This window comes from Procambarus clarkii, chromosome 61 (assembly GCF_040958095.1).
Source record: "Procambarus clarkii isolate CNS0578487 chromosome 61, FALCON_Pclarkii_2.0, whole genome shotgun sequence".
Taxonomy (NCBI): domain Eukaryota; kingdom Metazoa; phylum Arthropoda; class Malacostraca; order Decapoda; family Cambaridae; genus Procambarus; species Procambarus clarkii.
Genome location: NC_091210.1, coordinates 9,094,091 through 9,103,200, shown reverse-complemented (window position 1 = coordinate 9,103,200; position 9,110 = coordinate 9,094,091). Strand labels below are relative to the sequence as shown.

At 34.9% G+C, this 9,110-nt stretch overlaps 1 long non-coding RNA gene across 2 annotated transcripts in view; it reads left to right on the top strand.

The window, feature by feature from the left end:
• The first annotated feature begins 2,197 nt into the window (after window positions 1-2,197).
• The window catches only part of LOC138354013 (uncharacterized), an 8,364-nt gene continuing 1,451 nt past the window's right edge, over window positions 2,198-9,110 (top strand). The window contains exons 1-3 of one of the 2 annotated variants that reach the window (XR_011223388.1): window positions 2,198-2,309; window positions 2,819-3,036; window positions 7,962-8,068. This is a non-coding gene — a long non-coding RNA (uncharacterized lncRNA). Of the gene's footprint in view, window positions 2,310-2,818; window positions 3,055-7,961; window positions 8,069-9,110 lie in introns of both variants that reach the window. The other variant, XR_011223387.1, reaches the window with a different exon arrangement.

Sequence of the window (9,110 nt, the reverse complement as noted above, 5' to 3'; positions counted from 1 at the left end):
GCGATACAGTGCTTTGAAAGTTTATAATTATATCACTGTCCTGACATTATTATTGTATGTACGTCATTCATTTTTGTGCCAATGTTTTCGCAATAGAATGTTCTATGAGCCCGTAGGTAAAAAAGAGCAACAAAGCGTAAGATAGAATAGCACCATATATAAAACAACGCTGGTACATATCAGTGAGCGTCAAACACACACGAAATGTGTGTGTTTGATGGTGGTCAAACGATGTTTGATGTGTTTGATCAGGTGATGTCCTGATCCGCATAATTAATAATAAGTATAATAATAATATAATATAAGTATAATAATAGTATAATAAGAGCAAAGCGTTCCTATTACGAGAATAGATTCAAAGAAGCAAAAGGCAACATAAAAAGCACATGGAGAGCCATCTCTACCATCCTAGGAGCTAAACAACATTCACATAATAAGATAAAAATCTCCAAGGATGGTTATACACCTGCAACAGATCTTGAAACAGCAACTGAATTTAATAGCTTCTTTTCATCGTTTGGTGCTCACCTTGCCCGAAAAATCCCAGAGACTCAGACATATGTTACCACATATCTTTCACGCAGCTATCCAAACTCTCTTCTCCTCTCTCCGGTCAGCCCTACAGATGTTGTGTCCATCATTCACTCGCTAAAAACCAAAGCTGGGAACATTAGTGAAATACCATCGATGGTACACAGGCGTGCCACCCATGCCCTTGCACCATCCATAGCACTGCTGTTCAACAAATCCCTAGAGTGTCATACCTTCCCTGATATCCTTAAAAAAGCAAGAGTAACGCCAGTTCATAAAGGAGGTAACACGGCAGACATAAATAATTACAGACCCATATCGAATCTACCTATATTATCAAAATTATTTTTTTTTTTTTACAAACAGCTCTACTCCAATCTTGTAAAATTCAATATACTAAGTCCCTGTCAGTTTGGCTTCCGCTCCCAAAAGAGTACCAATGATGCTATTGTTAGTCTGCTTGACTTAATCTTCTCAGCCCTTGACAAAAGTGAGTTTCCAATTGAACTCTTCATCGGCCTGAGAAAGGCCTTTGATACTGTTAACCATAACTACCTCTTACTTAAATTCCACCATTATGGAATCCGTGGCCTTGCCCTAAACTATATCCGATCCTATCTTAGTAACAGACACCAATATGAAGCCATCAATGATATAACCTCTCCCACTCTACCACTTAATTACCGTAAAGGTGCCACAGAGCAGCATCCTAGGACCCTCCTGTTTCTTATATACATCAATGATCTCCCTAATGTCTCTAACATACTTAAACCTATATTGTTGGCTGATGATACTACTCATCTACTCTGACCCCAACCCACTCCTGTTAAATAATGTTGTAAACAATTAATTAAAAAAAGTCTACTTGTGGATGTCAACCAACAAACCTCACACAAAACATAGAAAAGACCTACTATATCTTATTTGGAAACAAATCAACAAATGCAATTCAGCTTCAGATAGATAATGTAAACATTAGCAATAAAAATGATGGAAAGTTTCTTAGCCTATACTTAGACAAGAGACTCAACTTCCGCACCCATATACAACACATAACTAAAAAGGTTTCTAAAACAGTTGGTATACTGTTTAAGATCAGATATTATGTACCCTACTCTGCTCTCCTCTCACTCTATTATGCACTTATCTATCCCTATCATTCTTATGGCGTTTGTGCTTGGGGTTCAACCTCTGCAAACTACCTCAAGCCCATCATCATCCAGTAAAAATCTGCTATCAGGACAATAAATAACTCTACCTTCAGACAACACACAGCTCCCTTGTTCAAATCCTTAAACATGCTAAACAAATTCACTCCATACATTCTCCTGTGTAAATTACGTTTATAAAGCCCTTTTTCTAACTGCAAACCCTGTTCTGAAACTCTTCCTGGACACATGTAATAGAACACATGGCCACGTCCCCACCAGACATAAATATCTCTTTGATATCCCCAGAGTCAAACTTAATCTATGTAAACACTCTATGTAAATAAAGGGACCTAGTCTATGGAACTCACTCCCTTATAATGATTTGAAAAGCTGTCCAACTTCTGCCATATTCAAAAATAAAACCAAAAAGTACCTGTAGTACTTTTTAAGTACGAGGGAGTAATGCGCAAAGCGTCCCTCACCTGTGACGTCACAGCGTCACCTGACGCCATATCAACACATCGGCCATTTTGTCGTCAGTTCAGTCATGGCGAGGACTAACCCTTCATGCAAACTGCACCTACTATCAAGAAGAAGAAGATTTTGTGTTCCACCGATAGTATTATCGTAAGTAAGCACTTATATTTTATATTTTATTAAATTAATTGATTCTATTTTTCTGTAATAAAGGTCCAAAGGGTTGTTAAGGAACAAGGGTGTAGCGATACCGACGCTCAGTGCGCTCAACTCACACCAAAGTATCACCTGTGTAGCTTCTGTAATTAGTGTTAATTAGTTATGCTATAAGATAATGAAGCGAGTATAAGATTAACTCGCTACAAGGGTACTGTGTTGGGAGGTGAGGGCTGTTACTGGTGTCTGTGGGGATGTGAGGACTTGTACCAACCACTATCACCACCAGTACCTTGTCTTGCATCCTGCTTAGTATTCCTATTGAGATATGAAGTATTATTGCATTCATATAATTATTCATTCATTGTCATTACTATTTTTATGGGCTATGTTCTGTTACCCTAATGCTTTTTACCCCTGGGCATGTCCATTTACTCTCCAGCCCTTCACAAGCCACTGCTGCACCCCCTCCATGCCCATACTTACTGTGCTTATTCTTACAGGACTGCACTGCATTATGTGGTGCTCACTGCCTGGACACCTTGATACATGCATTATAGGGTTCTGGTAGTTGTTCTACTCACCAAGCCCTTCCAAGGCCAGGCTTGACATGTGAGAGCTTGGTCCAACAGGCTGTTGCTTGGACAGGCCCCTCAGGCCCACATATCCACCACAGCCTTGTTTGTCCGGCACTTCAAAATCAAATGTTTATTTACGTAAGGTACATACATATTTTTAGGTAAGGTACTCTTTATTTGGGTAAATTTATCTTCGTAGTATTTAGCTTTGGCTCGTCTAATTATCTTGGATAGCAATAACGAGTAATTCTTTGAGAATTCTTTGGAGACAATTCCTAACCTATACTTCTCCCAACCTATACTTCTTCTCAAGGTCATCTTCACTTCTTGAAGATGTTCAGGTTTTCTCTTGAAGATGTCGACGGTTGTTCCAGCAATACTGTATTTCTTTTATTGCTGAAAACCTGTTTTCAGCCATAAAAAAATAATCCTGAATCCAGAAAAAAATCCCTTTTGTATCGTCTGGAAATTTTCAAATATTGCTGATCAAACCTGAGTCTAAATTATTTGTATATATTATGAATTACAGAGGTCCCAGGACAGGGTTTTTAGGCACTCCACTTACATTTTCCCACTCTGACTTAACCCCCATTTATACAAACTCAGTCTTATCTTTTAGCTAATAATTTATTGTACACACCATACTCAGCCTGTGTAGGGTAGTTTATTATACATGTGTAGTATATATATTTGTGTAGTATATTTGGTATATTTAATGCCTCTAACCTCTCCTCATAGTTCTTGTCCTTCAGTTCTGGGAGCCACTTAGTAGCATGTCTTTGCACCTTTTCCAGTTTGTTTATGTGCTTCTTAAGATATGGGCACCATACAACCGCTGCATATTCCAACTTTGGTCTAACAAAAGTCGTGAACAATTTCTTGAGTATTTCGCCATCCATGCATTTAAAAGCTCTGAATATTATCCTTTACCTGCAATTGGTTGTTGCTGTATTTATAGAATATGATTTGTTCTACTTTACATTTGTTTGTTCCTTTTTTTCAAAATTTCTTTCTGCCTCTCTCCTCACTGCCGTGTAGTTGTTTCTCTTTGTATTACTGGTATGTTTGGGGGTTTGGCCTCTTCGTATATTGATTCCATTTTTGTGTCTTTTGGTCTCTGTCCGTCTTGAAATTTCAGTTGAACAAATCCTGTTTCCTAGTTCTGCATCTTTGTTTTGGTATAAATGTTTTTGTTCCTTTATCATATATTTCACAAAATTGACATACTGTGCATTAATTCATCTCAATTACTTCCTTTCCTAACAGCAAGCCTTTCCAGTAAAATTCTTTGAATTCTTTTCTGACTTCTGGCCTAATGTTTGTTTTATCCTAGTGTGTATGATGCCTAGCGTGTGTCTGGTGCCTGTTGTGTTAAACCGAAGATAAATGCATAAGTATAGGTCAGTAATTTCTCCAGCTTTGAAAGGGGCTTTCATTATGCAGCAGTATTCCACTCTAGAGAGCACTAGCGTCTTGAAAACTATCATCATCGGTATAGCATCTCTAGTGTGAAAAGTTCTTGTTATCTATCCTGTCATTTTTCTTGCAGTTGTGACGGCTACTTTATTGTGTTCTTTAAATGTAAGGCCTTCTGACATCAGTACACCCAAATCCTTTACGTTGCTTTTCCGTTCAATGTTATGATTTGACTGAGTTTTGTAAGTGGTTTCCGTTTTTATATTTTTTATTTTTTCCGTAGCGCATGAGCTGAAACTTATGTTCGTTAATCACCATGTTATTTTCTGTAGCCCATAGAAAGACCTGATTTACATCTGATTGGAGGTTTGCCGTGTCCTCTATGTTGCCTACTCTCGTAAAGATTCTAGTGTCATCTGCAAAGGATGATCAAGTACTATAGGTTGTGTCCTTGTCTATGTCCGATATGAGGATGAGAAAAAGTATTGGAGCAAGCACAGTACGCTTGGGGACTGAGCTCTTTACGGTTGATGGTCCAGATTTTATTTTGTTGACTACTACACATTGGGTTCTATTAGTCAGGAAGTTGTATATCCATCTGCCTATTTTTCCGGTAATTCCTTTTGAACGCATTTTATGTGCAATAACACAATGGTCACATTTGTCAAAGGCTTTTTTTTGTCAAAGCGTTTTGTTTGTCTTCCATGGCATCTAGTGCCATGTCAGAGTGGTCCAGCAACTGTGATAGGCAAGAGCGCCCTGTTCTGAAACCATGTTGTCTGGGGTTATGGAGATGCTGTGATTCCATGTATTTTGTGATCTTACTTCTTAGCATTCTCTCAAAGATTTTTATGATGTGCGATGTTAGTGCTATCGGTCTGTAGTTTTTTGCCTCTGCCTTATTTCCTCCTTTATGGGGCGGTGCTATCTCTGCGGTTTTTAGTATGTCAGGGACAATGCCAGTATCTTGGCTTTGCCTCCAAAGAATGTGAAGGGCCTGCGATAACGTTTTTTACAGTTCTTGATGAATATAGAGTTCCAAGAGTCAGGGCCTGGTGCAGAGTGCATAGGCATACTGTCTATGGCTTCTTCAAAATCCAGTGGGGATAGGATCACATCTGATTTATGATTTGATGTTGGTATCATATCCATGAAAAATTCATTTGGGTTATCAATCAGATGGATGGAGAGCTACACTCGTGGTGTCCCATTTTCCCAGCACTCTTTGTCATATAATGCTTTGAAACTTTTGACGGATTTGGCCTCCACCACCTTCTCACCTAACATGTTCCAACCGTTTACCATTCTGTTTGCAAAAGTGAATTGTCTTACATTTCTTCGGCATCTTTGTTTAGTTCGTTTAAATCTATAACCTCTTGTTCTTGAAATTCCAGGTCTCGGGAAATCTTCCCTATCAAGTTTATCAATTCCTGTTACTGTTTTGTACGTAGTGATCATATCTCCTCTTTTCCTTCTGTCTTCTAGTTTGGAATATTTAATGCCTCTAATGTCTCCTCATAAATCCTGCCCTTCAGTTTTGGCATGAATGTTTGTGTGCCTTCATCGTATATTTTGCAAAATATGGAATACATCTCATTTACTTTACTTTAAGAATATGGTTCGATCAATTAAAAACCCTCTTGTTCAAATTGCAAAGAGACTGAAAGAGATGCAGCATGCTCAATGGATTATATATTAGTGATTATTATTAGGATTATATATTAGTGAATCATATTAGTGATTCAATTATTATGGTCATAAAACAATAAACAAATAGTTTTGGTGTTATTACACTCTATTCACAGGTTATATATAAGTATCTGCATGTTTTGTTCACCATTACAAACCACTAAGTTGGTTTGATTTTTGTTGAGATTGTTATTTATGATAAGATTCCTTACGTTATCTGAGAATGAAGCTATGTCGGTATTGGGAAATCTATAGATGGCACTTATAGTCAAGGAGGATTTAAGGGATTTACTGGAGAACTTGGCAAAGGTATATTCACAATAGTCGTCTCTATTACTAATGAGACTATTGCAGATGAAGGTATCTTTGTAAGATATTGCTATGCCACCTCCTTTTTTTATTAGGCCTGCAGTTGTGAATGGCTTTATTATCACCTTCATTGTATTATCACCTGACCTAATGCGGGTATAAAATCAACTAATATATATATATATATATATATATATATATATATATATATATATATATATATATATATATATATATATATATATATATATATATATATGTCGTACCTAGTAGCCAGAACTCACTTCTATGCCTACTATGCAAGGCCAGATTTGCCTAATAAGCCAAGTTTTCATGAATTAATTGTTTTTCGTCTACCTAACCTACCTAACCTAACCTAACCTAACTTTTTCGGCTACCTAACCTAACCTAACCTATAAAGATAGGTTAGGTTAGGTTAGGTAGGGTTGGTTAGGTTCGATCATATATCTACGTTAATTTGAACTCCAATAAAAAAAAATTGACCTCATACATAATGAAATGGGTAGCTTTATCATTTCATAAGAAAAAAATTAGAGAAAATATATTAATTCAGGAAAACTTGGCTTATTAGGCAAATCGGGCCTTGCATAGTAGGCTGAGAAGTGCGTTCTGGCTACTAGGTACGACATATATATATATATATATATAATATATATATATATATATATATATATATATATATATATATATATATATATATATATATATATATATATATATATATATATATATATATATATTCAAAATTCGTCAGTGTACTACATTTTTGTTGTTGCTTTTAGGTGATGCTTTTAACCAGTGTACGTGGGTCTGATTGTGCAACCACAGTTCGAAGAATAATGAAGATATGAACAAACGGCCTGTGGTCACTATACAGTCTGGAAGGGCAAAAGAAGAAATTGGCATTTCTACAAAAACAAGAACTATATAATGTTATTTTAAGTAAGTAACCAAAAAATTAAATAATTTTTTTAAAGTTTAAAATTCACTTAAAAATGTAAATTTTAAGTTAAAAAATTTTAACCAAAAAACTTGATATTTTTCATATTTGGAACCATTCCATAATCCCAAGCATAAATGATTATATTTCTATCACTTGCTCTTAAGATTGTTTCATTTAATAGAGGTTGGGCATAATTGTTCTCTGCTGCTAATAGAACTGACTGACTTAGCTATAGGAAAATGTAAAATTAATTGGTTTATCCATTACAGTATTTTGCAGTTTATTTCATGATCCTGTGCTTAATACTTGCATAAATAGTAGATTACAAAATGCATTTTTATATCATTAGTATTGAATAATAATAATGCAAATAATTGACTTATAAATGATGTACAATTAATTGGTAGGTGATATTATATTATTAATATTTTTTCATTCTTGCAAAGCCTTAACAAAGTCATTAACATGTTAATATAAACTTGATCACCTTCCACTTATTTTCTCATGTGCTACCTACATGTACAAAACCTTATTCCTAAATGCATATTTTGTTCTGAAACTTGTCCTTTATATGTTGTGTATCACCATCTCTGGAGAGTTTTATCTGATTGATGTATAAATTACTTTTAATTTTACAGAATATTATTGTTATACTGAATTTATTATTATATAAATAACTTAATTTTACAGAATCATCTATCAACGCACATCCACAAGTTGAGGAGGAGGATGTGACCTTCCAGATGTCTGAAGTACTGAAACAGGCACCAAACAGGCCTGGTGGATCTAGGTACAAGGTAAAATAATTTAATTTTTTTTTTTTTTTTTTTTTTACTAATTGTCCGATATATATATATATATATATATATATATATATATATATATATATATATATATATATATATATATATATATATATATATATATATACATATATATATATATATATATATATATATATATATATATAATGTGTCGTACCTAGTAGCCAGAACGCACATCTCAGCCTACTATGCAAGGCCCGATTTGCCTAATAAGCCAAGTTTTCTTGAATTAATGTTTTTTCGACTACCTAACCTAACATTTTCAGCTACCTAACCTATCCTATAAAGATAGGTTAGGTTCGGTCATATATCTCTATTAATTTTAACTCCAATAAAAAAAGAATTGACCTCATACATAATGAAATGGATAGCTTTATCATTTCATAAGAAAAAAAATAGAGAAAATATATTAATTCATGAAAACTTGGCTTATTAGGCAAATCGGGCCTTGCATAGTAGGCTGAAAAGTGCATTCTGGCGACTAGGTACGACATATATATATATATATATATATATATATATATATATATATATATATATATATATATATATATATATAATATCTCTATCACATCTATATCACTTTGTGCTTTAGCCCTGGTGGAGCTTGGTCCACCAGGCTGTTGTTTGGAGTGGCCCGCAGATCCACATACAGTCTGCATATGATATACAGTCTGTTGATCAATTAAACTACAGTAGTTAGTTTTTATCATCCGAATGCACCAATATGTGTTCATTCTTCCCAGATGAAGGAACTAGGTAATATTCATCATCTGAATGCACCATCTGATGCTTTAACACACTCATGATACACGAGAGGTTTAAAAAACTTTTAAAACTTTTAAAACTTTTTGACCTATGTATTTAAAAGCAATTCTAAAGTTAAAAAGTGTAGCATAGGCCCCTCGCAGAATGTTCTTAATATGATCCTCAGGTTATAGTTTTCTATCTAAAACCACCCCTAGATCTCTTTCTTGATCAGAATTCTTTATAGATCTCAGTGGCTCGATCATAG